At 41.2% G+C, this 22,943-nt stretch overlaps 1 pseudogene; it reads right to left on the bottom strand.

Moving 5' to 3' along the window:
* Nucleotides 1-21,794: 21,794 nt before the first annotated feature.
* LOC124672704 lies at nucleotides 21,795-22,569 on the bottom strand (annotated as a pseudogene).
* Nucleotides 22,570-22,943: the final 374 nt, after the last annotated feature.

Below are 22,943 nucleotides of genomic sequence, written 5' to 3'. Positions count from 1 at the left end.
AAATCACTTCGAATACTATAATCATAGTGTCAGCTAGTGGTTTTCTTGCAACAATAAACCCTCGAAGAAAGAAAGATGACCTATGAACCCATAGAAGATATAAGAAGACCATAGTTGGTATCGAGAAGATCACAATTGGTATAATATCAATACTGCGAGATAAAATAGAAGATGTCTCGACCAGTTTATAAGAACCTATAATAGAATCCATTTTTAGATATCAAATAGCCACAGTTGGTACAATAACCACAGTTATCAGCTGGTAATACAAATAGTCCACGATTTAATTATTTGTAACAAAAGTTTGTGAACAAATAAAAATCTTGTCGACCAAATAGCTAGATCTATAAACATTTAGTCGAAGGATTCACATTGGATGTCCACAATTGAGTGGATACACCACAAACATTCTTCGCGTGACCTTAGAAGAAGTAAAACCCATAAGTTATAACCAGACCAATATTCCAACCATAAATCCAATAGTTGGAAGAAAAGGAGTTGAAGACCATAAGAAAACTCTAAGGGGTAGAGTAAAGTTGAGTTGGATATACGATGACTTAATACTTTGAGTAAAATGGAAGAAGAAGGTCTGAACTGAGAGGAAGTTCGATCTTATTTTCATAAGATTGTGGAACAATACTTTAAGAAGAAGGTCAGACCAGAAGCCGAGGTTCAAACCTCGAGGACGTAAGAAGTGGATTATAACTTGAGCAAGTGAGTAATATTTACTCAGAAGTACGATAGCTCAAGTCAGCTAAGTTTAATGAAGTTGGACGAAGAAAATACCAAAGACCAAATAAAGCTCTAGATGGCCAAAGATCGAAGAAGATTGAACACATCAATACCAAAGACTAATAGAAAGATTCCTTTCATGGAACCTAAATAATCCAAAATAGTTATAGGTATCAACTATAAACCATGATTGGATGGACTAAATGAGTCTAATCCATTCTTAGGAAAATAAACCATCACAACCATTTCCATGGTTAGTACCTTATTAAGCACCATTACTGCAATTTTGGTAGTAAGGGAAAACAAAGACCTATTTTATCAAATAGGAGAATTTTTTCCAATCAGTCCTCAATTAAGACTATCAGGACAATAAGAAGTCTTAATCATTGAATCTTCAATGAGAAAGGAAACAAGCTTATAGAGTTGGAAGAAATCCATGAATCAAAGTTAGAAGCCATGATTCAGAGACAAACCCTAATGGATTCCAGGAAGAATCTGGACAAGGGATGTATTCAATTATATCCAGTAAGATCACCATGGAGTTCGAGAAACGATCTAGTCCGCACAAGTCAGATTCACACTCCAAAACGTAAGAGAGTTCAAACTTCGAGGACGAAGTTTAGTTTAAGGGGTAGAGACTGTAATATCCCAGCATTTGGGGTTACAAAATAGAGGAAACAGATGTGTGCATTGCATTCATGCATAGAAAATCTGGGGAATTTTCGCGCTTTAAAGTAAAACAGTCACAAGAATCGAAGTTTCACTTGACCTTGGTGGAATTGAAGTAGCTCATCAAGTCAAGCGCTATTAACCTCAATGTGACTTTGCTAAAACCTTGTTTTGGGTAGAGATAATTTGATCTAAGGGGTTAGATCAAATGGAATTAAAACTAACACAACAACCCTTTAATCAAGGATCAACTACTTGATCTTATAAAAGATCATAACATGGTATTCCTTGCCATAACATAAGAACATCTATTCAATTGGAAATCAAGAAACAATAATGGAGAACCCATTCTTCACTTATCTTTTCCATGTCTTAAACTAACCCATGTTCTTACCATGAACCTCATGGTAATTCTTGAACTAAATTCTTGAACTTAACACCAACAAAAGTTTATCATTAAACCCTAGAGATGGGAGAGGTATATAATCATTAAAGAGATAAGAAGCACACTCTAAATTATTAACACTTAAAAGTTAAGCAACTACCTTGAGGTACAATTGAATTCACTTTAAAACTAATTACCAAATATGGTAAAACACAAGGGCCCAAGTGCATAAAAGCCACACATTCTGATTTTTAGCATAACTTATTAAATATGTGGAATATTACAAAACTAAATTCGTTTACATTACGAATTATAGTTCAAATTATTTGAATAAAATAAACTATGAGTACTTTGAAACTTATATGATCATGCCTTGGTGAAATCAAAATCATCATTCAAAATTGGGGTATAATTCTTATTCTTCACATTTTGATCCCAACTACAATATAAACACAATCACATATGATATAGGGACTCAACCACAAGCATAAAATCATTCCCAAGATATTTAGTAACAAAAGCCACTTGGCCATCCAAAAATAAATCACATGAGAGGATAATACCAAAGCCACATAGGAGGAAAATATCTACATAGCTTGCATCCTAAGCAATGCCACCTCATGCTTAAAGGATTGCTATGGATGAGAGCATGACAACCAAGCACCTTACTCATCAAATTAAAACAAGAGTCATCCACCTATGTGTCAAGATATTAGAGCATGCCCAAGCCTATAAAAGGAGTCTCACACTTCATTCATCCCATCATCTTGCACCATGATGCAAGAAAACCAACACATTGAGACACTCCATAAAATAGTTAGGATCAAGATGAAGCAGCTAGGAGGTGGAGGCATGCCACAAGATGCAGATTTATCAGAATTCCTGAAGAACAAGCTACAAAAGATAGCAAGGTAGAATTCTTAGGAAGACCACATGCTCAGAAAATCATATCATCATTCCTTGAGTAGAACCTTAGATTATAATCCAAGTCCTTGTGGAGTGAGAGGGGTAATTAGTATAACCATATCCAAATACTTTTAGTAATACCTTAGGAAGCCAAACCTTTGATCATCACAAAATGGTAGTGATCATAAACCATAAGAACTAAAGTAAAAGATATAAGCACATAAGAAAAGCTTAGAATTAAAGCCTATAAATTATATGGTGAGAAACCATTCATCATTATAACCAAACTTAACTATAAAAATAACTATAACCAATGTAGTTACTTTAATGATAAATTAAGGTTAATAATAGAAGTTAATTGGTAGAAGATCAAACCAATTCCCAAATCCTTAATAATTAGAGAAGCACATAAACAATTAAGCAAGTAATCATCTTATCATGGTTAGGGGAGACTAAACCCTACCAAATACAATATGGTGCCATCTCATTCCTACAACCTAGAATTAAACCTCAACCCTAGTTTATGTATCACTATGGTGATCATAATATAAACCATGCCATAATTGAGATTCAAACCAATTGCCATTAGGTGAATATGATTAAAACCCTAGAATTGCTCACTAGTTAAATCTTATACCTCACTTATCAAACATAAGAACACCAAGTGCTTAAACCAATAATTAAAATCATGAGTGGTGATCAACCACTTATCATTATAACCCAGACCAAACCATGATGAGAGTAATGTCCACTCTAGGGAATTCAAGGTGTTATTAAATATGATCCTAGTGCCAACTCGAAATATGGTTGTAATAGAAAATATAAAACCCTAACGGATTGATGCTCACATAAAATCATATGTGAACAACCAACTTCTTAAATAAGATAACAAGTCCTAATGATAAACTCTAAAATACCTAGAGCTGGACATACCAACTCTAATACTTCAAACAGATTGATCCACAAGAAAAACATAAAAATAAAATGAGGATATAAATTCATGCTCATTTGCTATTTTGAATAAAACACAAGTATGTAATATAATGCTTTATAAAATACTTGTTTCAAATGGATTATGGGTGTAATAGTCATTTCACAACATCCAAATGGAATTAACATAATGGAGAAACCTGCAAAAATAACAGAATTCATATAGGAATTCAAATGGGCAAATACAAAACAGAAAAATAAAACAGAAAAGGAAAATGGGAGAAAATAACTTACCAGGCTTACCTGGCCGTGGCAACCCACCAGCAACCCAACTGCCTCAGCCCATTAGCACAGCCCAGCACGGCCCAAACAACCCACTTACCCCTTCGCGAAGATAAGATCGAAGACAACGTCTTCGTCTTCGTCTTCGCACCATCGACGCACGGGAGCTCGCCACCGAGCCGACCGTCGCCACGTCCCGCGTCCCCGCCGCCGATATTGACCGCCGCCGCACGAGGAGGAAGCTATAAAACGCACCGAAGCCCACCATTTTTCCTCCTTTCGTCTCAATCGCCAGAACACCAAAACCCTAGCTCGCCGGTGACAAACTCGCCCTGGCGATTCCGACCACCCCAGGGTTCGCCGTTGAGCTCGGGAGGAGCGCCTCAATGTCCTCGTCCATCTGGTAAATTGGCGCGTCAGAGGGAGCTCGGAGGAGAGCGACTCGACCGTTCCCTTCCGTGGTTCCGCGGAGGAAATGGCGACCGCCGCGTTGATTCCGCCTCCAATCGACACCGGCGACCCTACGAGAAGCCTCCAGGTGACCTTGCGCATTTCGTGAGCATCTTATTAAGCTCTAAATCATGCCGTAGCACCCCTGTCACCGTCAACCATCATCCGCCGCCGCTGAACCTCACCGTCCGCCGTGCTCCGGTGACCATTCCCGAGCGGCGCGGTCACCAGTAGATTCGTCTCGTTCTTCGATTCCACCGAGCACGCGCACGCCCTCGCGAGACCACGGGATCGCCGGCGCCGTCCACCACTGGTCGCCGGTGGTGGCCATGGTTGCCACGTCGCAGCCACCGTGGCAGCCAACGTGGCCACAACCCCACTGGTCAGTGACTAGTTAGGTAGAGTTACCGGGTAACTCTAGTAATTCCATTTAAATTAAATTCTAGAAAATACTGCAACTTCAAATAATTCTAGAAAAATCATATTAACTCAGAAAAATAAAAATAAGACATCAAAATTCTTATAAAAGTAAATTCCATTTAATAAAAATATAATATGAAATCTTTATTTTTAATAAAAATTTAATTGTTTAATACTTGTTATTTAAAGCCTTTAATTTTAATTCTAAATACAATTAAAATTCAGAAATTAAGAAAACATTTATAAAATAAATAAAACCAGTAAGTAAATAAAGAAAACATGAAAACTAATTTTCTTTATTTATTATTTTGTTAAATCCTTATTAGAAGGATTTAAACCCTAATTAATTATTATCTTAATTATCAATTATTTAAAAAAATGCCTAATTCAATATTATTCTTATTTCAAAGTTATTAATAACTTCAACTTTTCAAATGAAGTTATTAATCCAAGAATTATAGGGTAATTAGGAAACCTTAGTCCCATTATAAATAAAATGATAACCTCAGACATTTTATGTGTAATCCCAAAACCCTAATTCAATTAGGAACCCTAACTCCAATAATCAATATGAAACTTAAATTGCTTCTAACATAAACTCTAGGTTAGCACATGTGATCATGATACCTTCTTTCAAATCATAGAACCTTAGTAGCAACTAAACACTAGTCTTGGTCACATAAAATGTAGAAGACCATCACCAATATATGGGTATCCCATATGTTCATCCTCATCAGACCTAACTAATCAAGTAGAGTCAACCTAGTGTAAAACCCTAATTCCTATTCCCAAGACCACCAACCTTAACTATCCATGGTTAGCATCACAATATTGGGATGAATCCTAATAGTAACCATGATTGATGATTACCTTACATTCCATACTCCACTAAACCCTACTAGTGTGAGATATTCATGAACCATCCTATTTAGGAACCAAACATTCTTTACTTAGTGAATCCAAAGGTAAACCTTAGGCAACCACAACCCTAATTGATATACTTCTTATTATTTAAGAAGTATGTTCTTCAAAAGTTATTCTTTTGAAGAAAATAAGGAATCATTATCAACCCTGCTTATAAGGACCTATAAACCCTAGCCAGCTATCACTAGCAAGATAAACCAACCCTGACAACAGCCATGCATAATGAATTGCTTAAGACGCCTAGGCTTATCTCAACCTTACAAGCCCTAGTTGCTGATGAATCCAACTATGTTGTGATCCATCTTATACTTACTCCAGAAGCTACTTGGAACCAGAATAAATTATAGCAACCCACAAACCTAATTACCATACTTGTTCTTTATCAAATTACATGTTCTTCAAAAGTTATTCTTTTAAAGTATATGATAATCAATCATTAACCATGTCATATAGTACTAAAACTGACCACTGTTCTTTACTTGTTAACATTATGCCAATAATCATTCTCTTTGTGTGCTCAATTGATTACTATGCTTTATCATATAACTTGTACATGATACCAAGTAATCAAACCTTAATAAGAACCTTGTTTGTGAATCACTCTAAAAGTGCAACACACCCTGAATTAATCATCACAACTCACTAATCTTAAATCATCGGGGTTAGGTCACGCTTAGAGCGATTGCATCTCATACTTGTGCATTATTGCATTCTTGCCAATCTTTTAAACATCGTCCTTACGGACGATGATGCTATTTCAGAATTTGGAGTTATTGCGTATCGAAGACCTTGCCCGCATAATCTTGCAGTCAAGAAAGGCAAGTTCATCACTTGCTCATGTCATTTGAGTATTTCTATCAAATTACTTGCAAAGTATTATGGTTATCACTATTGCATAAAAACCAAAACCACTACTTTCATAACTATGAATATGACTATGTGGTGGGCAATGGAACCATGGATTGTGTTGATATGGTGGAGGTTCCATTGCAAGGGTTAATATCCATCTAGGATTAAACAACAAATGTCGCCGAGTGATTCTTGTGCCGTAATACCCGTGTTAACCATAAGATCCGGAGTGGGACGGAGTAGTCAAAAGTGTTTCCACCTCTCGTTCATCAACGGATGCGCTTTACCGTAGTACACTTGTAATCCAAGGGGGCAAGCTGGTGAGGCTGGGGAGTCCTAAGTCCCCACGGCATAGTCCGTAGTACACTTGTCGCCCGAAGGAGCAAGATGGTGAGGCTGGGGAGTCCTAAGTCCCCACGGTATTGCGGTCTAGGATGGGTTGCAGCCTACCGGCGTAGGAGTGTATGGTAGAGCCCAGCATCGTTGTCGTGGTCGGGGTCCACCTTGAAATCTACGGGAATAATGGGACCGACGTGGACCCAGGGTCGGGGCATGCAACAAAGGGTGGGTGTTCGAGGTAGCGGAGGAACATGATTGGCTAGACCTTATACCGGGCCTCACACCATAGGAAGTGTGGACAAGCCTGCAGCTTGGTTGGCACCAAGGTTAAGATCTCTTATGGGTAAAGCAACACACCTCTCGCAGAGTGTAAAGAACCGTGACTCCGTCACTCCCTGTTCCGGGATATGGAAACTGCGAACGCGGCCGGAAAGGAGCTCCATGAAGTTCTAGTAAACCGGTGAAGGCTGACGGACATAGTTCTTCTGAATAAAAGCAACCCTTTGAAGAAATGGTTATGAAAACCTGCATTGGTATTAGACTTTCTGGTCTAATGCTGTAGCTAGTGCATAAAACACCTCTTTCCTATAATGAACTTGTTGAGTACGCTCGTACTCATCCCACTCTTAAATCCCCTGCTTAGATATGAAGACATCGAAGGAGGATCTACAGTGCAACTCGAAGGCCGAGAAGTCAACAACTACTTCAAGAGACAGGACCCTTTCATAGGAGTCAGATACCACATCCAACAAGGAGAAACCTAGATTAGCAATAGAAAGGAACTAGCTTCCTAAACTTAGCTCCTATTTAGCTAGAATCTATTCATAGCCTCTGTAGCTAGTTAAATACTCTACAAGTAGAGTTCGTGTTAGGATTAGACTACGAGTCGTTCTTCTGGAGTTATCTGCAGTTTTACCTCATTGTAAAGTAGGAGGCTGTGCTGATCTTATGTAATGGAGTCAATGATGTAATTCTATAGACATGCCTTGGACCCGCATATGTTTCTGTTGTACCACTCTGAGCGATATAATACTAGTGGAACGGTGTTTCATTGGTGTTATATCAGACTTGCATACTACACCATGCAGTGGTATGCCGGGTCACCACAGAAATGGAGGCTTAACCTCAAAAACTGTAAAACGCAGAAGGGTAGTGGAAAAGGTGCAGGAATTGCTTTGTACTGGGATGAGGATATCGATATAAAGATCTTGTCGGAGGGTTCGAGATACTTTGATGTGCTGGTTAATGATGTCCCCAATGGCCGTAAGTGGCGGGGTACATTTGTCTATGGGGAACCAAAAAGTTCAGAGAGACATCATATGTGGTCAACTATCCGAAGGATCAAACCAAATGCCTCTGAACCATGGTTAATGGCTGGGGATTTCAATGAAACCAAATGGCAACACGAACACTTCTCGTAAAACAAAAAGGTCCGAGAGAAGGATGTCTGATTTCAGGAGCATGTTGAACTTTTGCAACTTGCATGATATCAACTTTGTCGGGCCTCCATGGACTTATGATAATAAAAGAAAGGGGGACAAGAATGTCAAGGCGAGAATTGACAGGGCGGTGGCGTCACCGGACTGGGCCACTCTATACCCAGAGGCCAAATTAACCCATATTGTTTCTTCTCGCTTTGATCATTTGCCGCTGCTTCTCCAGTGCGATGAGACGCTCCAAGGACCAGCACAGCATACCCCAACCAGGTACGAACACATGTGGGAAAGAGACCCTTCCTTACCTGAAGCTATTGAGGTAGCCTGGAACGCGAGTCCAAATTGTGTCTCCCTCGCCGACCTAATGCAAAAGATCGGCAGCACACAACAACACCTGAAAGAATGGAGCAATGAGAACTTTAGCAAGGTTACAAAAGAGATCAGGAAAAGGAGGAAAAAGCTGAATAATATTTGGAATAAACCAAGCTCACCTGCTCGTGAGGCTGAAGCTACAAAAATCAGCAAAGAGTTGGATGAACTCCTCCACCGTGAAGAGATGATGTGGAGGCAGAGGTCGAGAGTCAATTGGCTTAGAGAAGGGGACAGGAACACAAAATATTTCCACAGGAAAGCGAGTTGGCGAAAATCAAAAAACTCAATCAAAAGAATCAAAGGTATGAATGGGAACTGGACAGACGATCCGGAGGAGATCAAGAACCTTGCAAATGAGTTCTTCAAAATACTCTACAGAAGAGACGATTCGGTGTGCCCGGATGACCTGATCGATCTCCTCCATGAACCGATCACTGAACATATCAATGAGGCCCTGTGCCGGGACTTCTCGAATGAAGAGATTGGGGACGCGTTGTTCCAGATCGGACCACTAAAAGCACCGGGGCCGGACGGGATGCCTGGCCGCTTCTTTCAGCGAAATTGGGCCCTGATGAAAGATGAAGTGACACCTGCTGTGAGGAATTTCTTTAGCACAGGCCTTATCCCTAAGGGCTGCAATGATACGATCATTGTTCTGATCCCCAAGGGAGCCAACCCTGAAACCATGACAGACTACAGGCCAATTAGTCTCTGTAACGTAGTGTACAAGATAATATCCAAATGCATGGTCAATTGTCTCCGTCCCTTCCTCGATGATTTGATTTCTGAGACTCAGAGTGCCTTTGTCCCCGGCAGATTGATCACTGACAATGCTGTAATTGCCTTTGAAAGCTTTCACAAAATTCAGAGAAGCAAGAACTCTAGAGACACCCACTACGCCTACAAGCTTGACCTCTCAAAAGCCTACGACCGAGTTGATTGGGGTTTCCTGGAAAAAACTTTGAAGAAACTGGGTTATTGCAATAAATGGATTAACTGGGTCATGTGCTGTGTTCGCTCAGTCCGCTTCTCTGTAAGAATTAATGGGCATACTCATGATAGCTTCTCTCCCTCTCGTGGGTTGCGCCAAGGAGACCCCCTCAGTCCGTACTTATTCTTGTTTGTTGGAGAAGCCCTCTCTTGCATCCTAAAGAAAGAAACCATGGATGGAAATATTACGCCACTCAAGGTGGCAAGAGGTGCCCCCGGGATTTCAAACCTTCTGTTCGCCGATGACAGCCTCCTCTTCTTCAAAGCTACCTCAGAGGAGGCCAGGGTAGTTGACAGCGCTCTGAAACTCTTTCAGAGATGCACGGGTCAACTGATAAGCCCTGGCAAATGTTCTATAATGTTCAGTTCTGCTTGTCCGTCGGCTACTCAGTTGATGATCAATTCCACCCTTGGTGTCTCCTCCTCCACCTTCGACGAAAAGTATCTTGGTCTCCCAACTCCATATGGGCGCATGAAGAACGGCTGCTTCCAACCAATCATGAACAGGTTCTCCAAGAGACTTACCAGCTGGGCTGAAAGGTACATGTCACATGGGGCTAAGGATACCTTGATCAAGTCAGTTGCGCAAGCGCTGCCAGCATATGTGATGGGAGTGTTCAAGATGTCTATTGGCTTCTGTAACCAATATGAGAAGCTAATTCGTGATTTCTGGTGGGGTGATGACCAAGACCACAGGAAAGTGCATTGGACAACCTGGGATAACCTCACCAAACCCAAAGGAAAGGGGGAATGGGTTTCAGGGACATAAACCTTTTCAACCAAGCCTTGCTGGCTAGACTCGCTTGGCGCCTGATCCAAAACCCTGACAGTTTATGCGCCCGAGTCCTAAAAGCGAGATACTACCCGCACGGCAACATCTTGGACACCTCCTTTTCCTCTGACCCCTCGCTGGTTTGGAAAGGGGTCGAGTTCGGAATCGAGCTGCTGAAGGAGGGAATTATTTGCCGTGTTGGCGACGGCACTAAAATTCAGTTCAGGCGCCACAGATGGCTCCCTAGAGACAGTGGCCGTATGATCACAACAATGAAAAAGAACTCCCATCTTAGATGGGTTAATTAACTCATTGATAGGGAGACCAAGAAGTGGAACGTTGGCCTGCTGCGTGAGTTATTCCATGATCATGATGTCCAAACCATCCTCGACATCAACATTCCGCAGACCGGCCAATCTGATCGCTTTGCTTGGTACCCTGAGAAAAACGGTATGTTCTCTGTCAAGAGTGCTTATCGCCTTGCGCAAAACCTGAAGCATCAGAACTGTGACAATTTCAGCAGTAGCTTGGCACCGAATGGAGTCAGACCAATTTGGAATAACATTTGGAAAGCAAAGGTGCAGCCCAAAATCAGAGTCTTCAGCTGGAGGGTTGCCACTGATACCCTCGCCACAAGGAACAACAAACACCGGAGAACCCTCGACATCCATGGTCGCTGCTTAATCTGTGGCTCCGGCGTTGAGGATGCCTATCACGCCACGGTTCGCTGCACCAAGGCATCGGCTCTCCGCCATGCCATGCGTGAACACTGGAAGCTGCCTGACGAGAAGGCGTTCAGCTATACCGGAAAGGACTGGCTACAGATCCTCATCGGACATGCTGACGAGCTGACGAAATCCAGGATTCTGCTGCTGCTTTGGAGGTCTTGGCACTTGAGAAATGACATAATACACGCAGAGGGTAAGGAAACAATTGCTCGATCGGTTGCTTTCCTCATGTCCTATGCTTGCGAGCAGACTACAGAATCTACGATTGAACCTCTCGATGGTAAGGGCAAGGCACCAATGTTTCCAACCATTGATCCAAAACCCAGCCCCAGCTCCAGGAAGTCCACATGGTGCGCTCCACCACCAGGTTGGATAAAAATCAACTCGGATGCTTCGTTCATCGGGAGGAACCAGCCGGGAGGGGCGGGGGCTGTTGCTCGTGATGACAAAGGATCGGTGATCATCGCAGCATGCTCCCCCATTAGGTGATGTAAGAACGCAGAGAATGCAGAGGCGCAAGCAGCATTGTTGGCAGTCAAGATGATGTCCGGCATGGGCTACACGCAGATCATCCTCGAAATGGACTGCATGACGACTGTGTCAGCTCTTCAAGCGGCTGGTCCCGACAGATCGGAGAGCTGGGTCAGCATCGACGAAACGAAGAAATCGCTCAAGGATGCGTTTATCTACCGCATCAACCATGTTAGAAGAGAGAGCAATAGGGCTGCTGAGGCTTTAGCAAAGTTAGCTAGATCAGCAGGCAGTTGTATTTGGACTTCTGCTTTCCCTGACCTTTTGTGGGATATTGTAACTCAGGACGCTTGTGTGAGTGTTAACCAAGTAATATAAAGCTCTCTTATCTTAAAAAAGAAAAGGTACAACCCTGACAAAACACGGGGACCTATACCTAGTACAATATATTACTCAACATGTATGACTTTGTGCTTCTTTATTCTGCAAAAAATGACTAGGTATTGATCGCTGAGCATGCTACATAGGATACTTTGGATTGGCTGCGACCTACCTAGCTTGGCGGTCAAGATTAATCTTGTGTTTTTTTAGGTCAACAGGACAAAGCTACTATGAGAAGTCAAGAAGACCACCGCAACACGAACAGCTAGCCAATTTGTATATTTGATTGAGAAAAATGCCCAGGCTTTTGAGGCGGTGATTTGTTATTTTCCACCACAACGTGGCAAGAGGCGACGGCGCGCGCTCTGACCGGGACGGCGTCCATGTCATGTGGAGCACGAGCTAAACGCGTGCGTGCGAGATTGAGCTTGGCTGAGAGGGTAGCTCGCCTAGCAAGCGGCGATCGAGTTGCCGGCTGCTGACAAGGACACGCGCCCGGCGTCTTGGGGAGCCTGGGAGAGGTTTCGTGCGTGCCGCCGGGACGACAGCGATGGAGGAGTCTTGTGCCTGCCAAGATTCCAGATTCCAGCAGAATCTGTATCTATGATTTTAAAATCACAGTCTACTACGGTTTCTTTATTCATAAAAATGTTCTTTCTGAGCAAATCAGCAAGCATGATTTGGTTCGAAACTTCCAAAATGGCAGGGCTAGGTGATGGTAATTGTTTACATGGTCGCTATAGCCAATCATGTACGTTGTCATTAGAAAGATGGGAACAGTGTCAACACGCCCGTGCCTGGACTGTTCAAAGTTCCAGTTCAGGGACGGCATGCCATTCAACAGTCTTTTGCTTGTTTTTAAATTTTATAAAGCGCACCCATAGGATGACTGAATTGTTTATCTCTTCTCCGGATCCGGAACAAACCATGACTGAACTGCGCAGGCAAGAAACGCGAAACCGAGTATTCCATAAAGATTCAAGGCTTGAGTTTCAGTTCGTGGTCAAGTCTACAGAAAGTGTGGTCGATCTATTATATCTAACATCTTGTGCTCTTGAACCTTCATATATTATGAACCATGTGAGAAACTGAGAGCACGTCTGTTTCAAACTTTTCCGGCAAATTCGCACAAGTCAGTGTATTTTCTTTTCAGGGACTGGCACGCTTAATTTTAAATTGTCTAATGGTCCGTTGGATTTTACAGGAACTTACATATACATCTAGACATTCTATACGCATATACAAGTTTCCATGTAAAAAAGATAATCCTGATGTTCCAACGTGACTGTTCAAGAGAAAACGTCTTGTCTTTGGAGGTGGCGTTTTGGCTCATAGGAGCAAATGCTCCCATTATATAAAATAATAAAAAGCAATTTTAAAATGTCAAAAAAATCTGACATAATTTTTTTGGTGTACATCGTGACATTCTTTGTTAGTGCACAAGTTTTTATGAAGAAATAATATTTTATGTGGCGTGTACAAAAAAGATAAAAAAATGTCCTGTATAGTCGTGTTATAGCATCAAAATTTGTCTTTTTTACAGGAGCCACAAATTTTTTTAGTTTCTTTTGAAAACTTGTGCACGAACATAAAATGTGTAGGTGTACATGAAAATTTTTACTTTAGAATTTTTTGACACTTTGAAATGTAGATTCACATAGTGGGAGCAAATGCTCCTATGAGCCAAAGTGAATATCCCCTTGTCTTTTCTCCACAGTTCTTATAAAATGTTCCTTTTTCCCTAAATACTTGCGTGCGAACGTAGAATGTCTCAACTTACACGTAAAATTTTACTTTGGGATTTTTCAGTATTTTAAATTTTATTTTTTGAAGCATTTTCATAATAGGTTTATTTGCACCTATGAGCAAAAACATCGCCCTTTTATTTATTGCTACTTCTATGGGCCTACACCTTGTGCAGAGAGAGAACTATATGCATTGTCTATGTATCGTGTTGGGTCAATCCAATCCCATGTTCAGAGCATGTGTCTAATTAGTTCGACATTTCCATGTCTATGACTTGCAAAATGTAGTCATTAACCAATACATGTGGTAGGTTGATATAGGGTTTAAAAATTCGCACAATTTCGTATGTTCCTTAGTCAACAGAAAAAATGGATTTCACTTGAAATATTTCATTTTGTTTGAACTACCCAACTAAACTAGCTACGGGTCTTGAGTTCTATTCCAATGACGATAACATTTTTTTGGTTCAATTTCAATTTCATGCTGAAATAAAGTAAAATATCTAGACAGATTTACAATATTTTTTTTCAAACAGAGGGAGTATAATATTTCATATAGCTAAGAATCAAGCCTGGTCCGATGGAGATGGCCACGGTAGACAAACCACTAGAGTAGTAAAGGTTCAATGAAAAACCCATAGTATATTTTCTGATGTACATTTTTTGTGTTCAAATTATTCAAATTCAAATAAGTTTTTGTGGATTTATCCAAAATAGGTTATAAAATTTTGAAAATTTCGTTGATTTCTTCACTCTCCGATTTTTTTAGCTAACCGATTGTTTTCCTAATCTGATATTCATGTGTTTCCTCACATAAATTTCAAGAAGGGATAACTTTCTTTTGCAAATGAGAAGTTTATTAATCAAGGATAGGGGTAGCATCCTGGTTACAAGCCATCCTAATGGTGTTAGTTATGTTGCAGCCAAACCTTGGTACACTAAGACCATTCACTATGTGCTGCGAAAGCAAACCACAGGCTCCAATGAGCCAATTCAACGCATAGCATAGCACCGGTTCAACGACTCAAGTTGTTATTTCGGTTCAAGATGCAATGCATATCAGGCTAGCCCATGTTGTATAGAGAGGCAGGAGAAAAAGAATGTTGTGATTGCATGAAAAAGGTTCAGAAATGGTAGTGATTATGCTATCTTGGGTCCACAAAAATGGGAACCTGCAAAGCAAAAGAATGAAGGGACTTCAACAACTGACACCTTTTCCACTGAACTGGCATTACATAGTGGATAGTCTAAGACGTGTATCCAATTCTAGCTAGGGTGTGACTGACACAATTCACATCCCTACAAATGTTTATAACGTGACACTCTCTCCCTCTCTTACACGTACAAGTTCTTAATTTTATTCACTAACACAACAACTAGAAACGATTTCGGCTAGCTCCCAGGAAGTTAGTATCAAGGATGATGGGCTCGTCGGGATGTTATAACACCAGTGTTAGACCTTCCACATGCCTAAATTTCAGCTTCAAGAGGTCTATCACATGCCTTCGGGTATCAATAGGCAACAAAAATGATGCCGCCTTCAGCGTCCCCAAGAATCATACTAGCACCTCCTTTATGTTCCGTTGAGAATAATCGATGCAACTTGAGAACGTCCTAGAAGCTAGGTTCTAAAAATATTGAGAAAGACCATAAGCTTCTAGAAGATTGTGGAGTATCATACATGAGGGTATTTGAGAAGGTTCTAGAAGCTCCAAGAATTATTAAGGTAGAAGATATTTAGAGAGAACTTTAGAACTAAGAAATGTTATAGTATAATTAGGATAAATATCTAGAGTTGTAGCGAATTCTAGAATGCTGATATAGGGTTTGGATTGTGCCACATGACAACAATCTAAGGGTCATTTACGAGTATAAATAGGGGTACCACCCCCTCCCATGTAACTAAGCTAGAAGCAAGGAGAATGAGAGTTGTAGGAGCTACCAAGATAAGTAGGGATGGCGATAAGAAGGCCATAGTGTAGAGAAGTATCCACTGAAGCAAATTTGAAGATTGAATATAGGGTTGAGTTACCTCCACACTGTGAGAGTGTTGTCTCCGAATAGTCTAAAGGTCCTAAATGAATGGGTATAGGGCCACCAACATTTTCCAACATGTTCCCCTTCCATCCAGGAACCACCAACATTAAGGTTCGTCCATCCATGTGGAGGTTTAGATCGACCACTTACACAAGTGTAGATCCTTGCGCTTTCTCGGCTTCCTTCCTCCTCAGCTTCCAAGGTGTTGAGTGATTGCATTAGATCGTCATCTTCCCCTTTGTTGGGTCCACCATTTGGGCATACTTGATCATTAGGAGCGAGTCCACATAAGTGCAAAAGAATCTTCTCGATGATTCTACAATCGGGGTTGGTTTCTGATGGATCACTTCGTTCCTCACATGCGATATGCGCCATAACATCACCAGCATCATCTCCCACTCCTACGCTTGGTCGAGCACCTGGAATAGCGGCACCTTGCTAGTATTGGGGATATGCTCCTTCAGCGGCCAGACCACCCTTATCACCTCCCACAGTGCTCACGCCACGAGGCACATGCAAAAAATGTGGTATGTGTCATCGCGTTCCATGCCATAGAGTGTATATATGTCAAAAACCTTGAAATTTTGTTTCTTCTTCTTATCCCACGTTGTTAGGGAATTAGTGACCATCTTCCAAGCACATACACATACTTTAGAGGGAGTGGGGCACCCCTCCCACTATGTCCTAGACTTTGTCAAGTGCCCGGATTATTGCGTATGTTGATGTGTGATGAAGTGAATCCCATGCCATCTTGTACTCATTGCGGATAGAGAAGGTGCACTTTTTTTAGTGCCCATTCCAGTACATCCTCTTCCCTCCTAGAAGAAGCTTGGTAATATATTTGATGTCCAACAAAGAGAAATATTAGTGAATGAGGTCCATCTTCCATTTGCCAGTTTGAGACAGTAGTTGCGACACAGTGTAGTATTCAATTCCTTCTCACCGGCATTAGTTGATACTCCCTCCGACCCAAGGCTTAAGGCGTTAATTTCTAAGCGCGGTTATTAAGAAAAACGGCATATTGTTTCCTTGTGTGCCCCTCATAAATCGCTAGTAACTCTCTCCTTTAATTTCTCTCGGCAGCCGCAAGATTCTCCTTATTAATCTCCATAGCCAATCATGCGTCGGTTTTAGAGGAGCCTAATTGGAAGGGCAATTAATTCACAGTAAAGGAAGGAGCGCATGCATCGGTGAGCCAATCGCTCCCCTTCCTTTTAGGATGCTGTTAACGTACGGGAGGGGTAATTTTGGGAGAAAGAGACTAAAACACACCCCCGCGCCTTAACCCTTGAGGAAAAATCGATTTTTTTTTTTTACGCCCTAAGCCTTGAGTCGGAGGAAGTATGTGCTTGGCCTTGGCAACCACGGATTTTGCTACCCGTGCCCATCCGCCAGGCTAAGCCTTTCTTCAGGAGCTCTAGTCCATATTGCATCCCTTGCCAGGACGACAACGTATTACCTACAAAAAATAGTGTCCTTTAACCAACAGTTAGGGTAGTATCTAGCTTTGAGAGTTGTTGCGCATAGAATGCCAATCTTCGTGAAAAGTCTCAAGGCCAAATGACATACGAGAGCTTGATTGAAGATACGAAAGTCTTTAAACCCAATGACACCTTCGTTTTCCGGATGAGTAAGTGATTTCCATGATTTATAATGTGTTATTCTCTTCCATTGTTTCAACCCTGACAAGTAGTTGCAGATTGTACGGTTTAGATCATCACATAGGCCCAAAGAAATCTTGAAGACTTCCATAATGTAAGTCGGTGTCGCCTGCGCAACAGCTTTGATGAGAGCTTCTTTTGTTGTTTCTGATAGTATACCATCATCCCACTCCATGAAACTCTTTGTTACGCGAGCTTGAAGTCTACCCTCTGGTGTTGGGAGCCCTAGATATTTAGCCCCAAATTTATGACTCTTCACTTGCAGTATTTCCCAATCTCATTCCGAATATTCTTTGGAGATCTTGGACTGAACATCTTTAAGCACTTAGTGTCACTGATCGATGTACATGTAGCTCTTCCATAGACCATAGGCATCTAACACCCTTCTCACTTGATGTTCCTCCTGGTTTGTTTCTTGAAGAAGAGCAAGGTGCCGTTGAAAAAAAAAGCAAGTGTGACACACATGGCACATGTGTCCAGACTTTAACTGGGGGTATAGCTTGTTACATTATTCATTGTCGTAAAAGCGCAGATAAATAATCAGTGATAAAAAGGAATGAAAACGGCGAGAGTGGAGCCGTAGCCCACGTGATGGTGCAAACTAATCCAAGCTAACTCCATTAAATTTTATCGTGGATATCACCATGGTGACATATGTCATAATCCACTTCATCCTCTGTTGATCGAAGATCAAAGCCTAATGTTTGCAACATTTGTTCCAAGAAATTCCAATCTACACAATCATATGCCTTTGAACAATCTAATTTATATGCACAAAATATTTTCTCTAGGTCCTTCTGACACGTTACAAGCCTTCCTAGCACAAAGACACTCTTATTTGGGGAAAACTTTAGAATAACCATATAAGTGCAGAGTTTCACAAACAAGTCGCATACATACCAATAAATACAAAGATATTATTCCTGAAAAATTTATTAAATTATGGATACATCAAAATATAATCATATCAATGAAGGCTTCTATGACATATTTTTAACATGAACAAGAAGGACAACTACGGATATAGGGTTTTCCTCAAAATGGCACATCAATCTACACAACCGACCTAGCAATCATAAGTGACATCGACTTTATGAGGAAAATGAAATAACTTAATACTCCATCAGTACCGGAATACAAGGCCACTTCGTTTTGCAAGGCAAACTTTGACTAATAATTTAGTCAACTAAGTATGAGTTACTCCATTCGTTCACAATTATTTCGTGTTATGGGTTTGGTCAAAGTCAAACTTTGTAAACTTTGGTCAAATATTTACAAAACATATTAGCATTTGAGAAATAAAATCTATTGTACTAGAATTGTCATAGAATATATTTGCATATTATATTTTTGTGTACTATGGATGTTAATATAACGTTCTATATTTTCGATCATACTTTGTAAACTTTGAGTTTGACTAAACCCAGAACACGAAATTAATAAAAACAGAGGGAGTACATGCCACCTAAAATATTTAATCAGATGCACATTTGAAATAACTTTCCGATGATATACTTTTGGATGCCTTATTGTTGTATTATGATCCGAATTCATATACTAAAGGGAGACTAACTTCTAACGAGCGGAGCGAGGTACGGATCGTTGGCACCGCCTATATATACATCTTGTAAGCCGCCGGCTAGGGTTCATCAGATTATAAGATACCCACGGTGTTTGCAAACATTCCCCGATATAGTGAACTATTTCTGGCTGGCACCCGTGGTTTTTTCCCCTTCTGTTTTGGAAGGGGTTTTCCACGTTAAATCTCGTATCTCCGCTGCGTTTTCTTTTATCGTTCTTCGTTATTTACTTGTCGCATTTATAACACTTATAACTTATATTCGATTCACTAAATTAATAGTCAAAGTTTGACACGAAAATGTACTTTCCTTGAGGGATTAGTATAAATTATAAAATCCGTTAACATAATTATGTTGCATATTTTTTGACTCCAAAATAGTTATGGTCTATTTAGAGAGATGAACCCTTTTGCCGAAAAGTTCACTTACAATGGGAAAAGTTGTCGGATGACAGGGAGTCATCACCAGGCATTCTATTTTTTTTTACGTACATGCCGTCCACTCTAATACTAGTAGTTTTGCATACGAGTGCACGGACGTACGAACCTAGGTTACTCAACTTAAGTCCATGAAAGGTCAATTGTTGAACTGCATGCCAAGTAACTTGGTACCCAAGGAGCTAAAGTCAATTTGCTCTAATCGACAACATCTGTCATATCACTACTCTAGGCGGACCCCTATGGTTACATTTTGCTGACAATTTGGAGAGCAAGTGAAAGCTTGCGCGGTTAAATTCCGAACGGTACTTAAAACGCGGTACCTTTGACCATGCATACAGTTTGAATAATTCATTAATACAGAATACTTGCGCTTCACTGTTCACATTCCGTACAGTTAGAAAAATAGCAGGAGAAAAATGAAGATATTGAAACACGATAAGTCGGTACGTACACACAGTGCACACAAGTACATACTACGTATAGCTGAGGAGAATGGGAAACAGATCGAGACGTTTGAAACCAAAACCGTCATGCAATCAGTCACACACTCACACACATATTGCGGTACTAGCAGTTTGCTACCACCTAACTTCACCATTTTATGCTGTTTACTAATCAGTTGTCCCACACGCCAAAGAGTACAAACACGCAAAATTAGCAGTTCGTTCCTGTTTTCTTTTCTTTGAACGGGTCGAGAGAGAAAATTTCAAATAAATTAGTCGTTCTGTTATTTTCACTAATTAGTTAACACTTCGAGATTTTTTGACTCACTTAAACCTCAGGCTATTTACTCATTAATTTTTTTTGGAAGAATGCAATATTTTTTTTTATTTAGAGTATTATATTTTCTGCATTTTGTACATCTTATATTTTTCTTCATGTGCCATGGTTAGTAAAGTCTACAGAATTAGTTTCGACATTGTTAAAAGATCACCATATTAGAGATCCAATGTAATAATAATATGGAATGTAGGATCAAATCTCAATCTTATTTCACTTTTTTTGAAAGGAATGCGGTAGGGGAAGCCCCTACAACCATTTTTTTAGTTAAATAATAGGAACCCAAATCTTCATCTATGAGTATTGAAACTCGGTGGCTAGGTTGTACATCCACTTTTCTAACCAACTGAGCTAGGCTCACTTCTTAATCTTATTTCACTTCGTACCATAAATGGAAGACATTTCAATTTCACTCCACCACAATCTCTAAATCCATGGAAGTCCTTTCGACATTGTTAAAATGTCACCATATTAATGAAGACCCAGTGTCTCAGAAATTTGAGAAATAAAATAAAAAATACGGAATGTAGGATCAAATCTCAATCTTAGTTCAATTTGCACAGTACATGAAAGCTGTATCAATATATATCACTCCGCGGCTGCAGCTGAATCCTTAGAAATTATTTCAGCATCATTAAAATATCACCATATTGATCAAATCCAATGTCTCGCAAATTTGAGAAAAAGGTAAACATGGAAGTGGGATCAAATCTCAATCTCATTTCACAATGTGGAAGCCGGTTTGACATTTCACTCTGCTGCAACCTTTGAATCCATCTTATTTCAACAATATTTAAATATCACAATTAATGATGATCAAATGTTATAAAATTTTGATAAATACAAGTAAACATAGAATGCGGCATAAAATCTCAATTTTGTTTCACTCTATGAGTTACATGGAAGCTGTTTGGACATTTCAATCTGTCGAAACCTCTGAATCCATAACCATTTCGACATAATTATCAGTCATGATATTTGTGAAGATCCATAGTCTCACAAATTTGAGAAACAAACACAAACATGGAAGATGGGATCAAATGCCAATTTTATTTCACCGTTTGCAGTACATAAACGCCATTTCAAGAATTTATTTTTTGCCACAGACCCTGCATCCATGGAATTCGTTTCAACATTGTTAAAAAAATCACCATATCAGTGAAGATCCAATGTCACATAAATTTGAGAAGCAAAATCAAGCATGGAAGGCGTGATGTAATCTCAGTTTAATTTATTTCACTTTGTGCAGTGCATGTACAAACAAATGGCAGTCATTATTTGCAAAATCTGACCTCCGGTGCCTGCATGGTCAGCCGTATAGCTTTGGCAGCTCGACGCATGCACCGATCCTATACTTTAATTTACAAGGAAAAAAAGAATCAAACTAAAAATAAACAAACGAAAGAAAGAATCGCCTCAATGTCAATGTTTTGTTAATCTGCCACCCCTGATTATTTTGTTGTTCCTAAGTCGGTTCGCCTCGCTGAATAGTAGCCGTTGATTTGCCGTTCAAAATTAGAGCCTTGAAACGATCATCTCTCTCCTCTGCACCTTCTCCATTTTTTCAATGTTGTAGAACACCGCTTCGGCTGCCGCTGACACCAGCTCGGCCATGTCCCTGCAGAGACAGATCGTCGTGGTTAGACAAACAGTTGCTGCATGCAATGCATGGGAGAAGATCGATCGAAGTTCGAATTAGAGGAAGAGAAATAATGCATGCATGCGTGATGGATGGATGACGTACCCTGTGGCGGAGTCGTAGGTGATCCCGACAGTGTTCTTGGCCTCGCGTAGCGCGAGACCTGAAGCGCTCGAGGTCGCGGGGGAGGTAGACGTCGGAGTCTGCGATTGCCTGGGGCAGGATAAGTTCGGAGGGCTTGATGTTGTAGAAGATGGGGATGATGGCCTTGCGCGACTCGACGATCATGGCGAGCTCGCGGAGGCAGTACTCGGAGTCGCAGTAGCTCGGGGAGAAGATGGCGACCGCGACGCTGCACTCGCGGATGCCGGCGCTGATCCGGTCCTCCAGCCTGTCGCCGGGGCGCATCGACATGTTATCCAGGAAGCCGTTGACGCCGTCCCGGGCGAGGCGCTCGTAGAGCAGGCGCGCCACCGTGCGCTTGGTGTCCACCCCGCGGTGGTTGATGAAGACATCGTAGCGGGTCTCCCCGGCCACCGACTCCTCGTCGTAGTACTCCACCCGCCGCGTCACCATGGCTTGCTGCTGCCTTGTCCTCCCCTCGATCACCTGCGTCGCCGCCTCTGCCGACGCTCTCAACCGCGAAACCATGGCGGACGATCTGCGCGAGGAGTACCCGGTGGCGGCCATTGCTCGCGAGTTTTCGAGCTTAGCTCAGCTTAAGCGTACAAGCGGATTGGTCGACGAATGTGCGCACGTACGGAAGTGCACGGACGTAGATAGCTCGCTCCCGTTGGATCGAGACGGCTCACGGAAGCTGCTAGCGGAATTGATCAAACTGATCGACTGCTTCTTGCTGAAACGAATGGGCCGGGTGTGGTAGCCTGATAGGGGAACTGCACAACTTCTGTGTGTATATATAGCTACCATGCCTATGGCCGCGCGCGAGAGCAGAGGGTTTGAAAAGGAGGAACGCCTTGGAGAGTATTCCGCCCAGCAGCTACCGCGAGCGAGCGCCTATAGTA

The sequence above is a fragment of the Lolium rigidum genome, chromosome 7 (assembly GCF_022539505.1).
Source record: "Lolium rigidum isolate FL_2022 chromosome 7, APGP_CSIRO_Lrig_0.1, whole genome shotgun sequence".
In the NCBI taxonomy this organism is placed as follows: domain Eukaryota; kingdom Viridiplantae; phylum Streptophyta; class Magnoliopsida; order Poales; family Poaceae; genus Lolium; species Lolium rigidum.
Note: the sequence above shows the minus strand (reverse complement) of the source record. Positions and strands in the feature narration are given on the sequence as shown.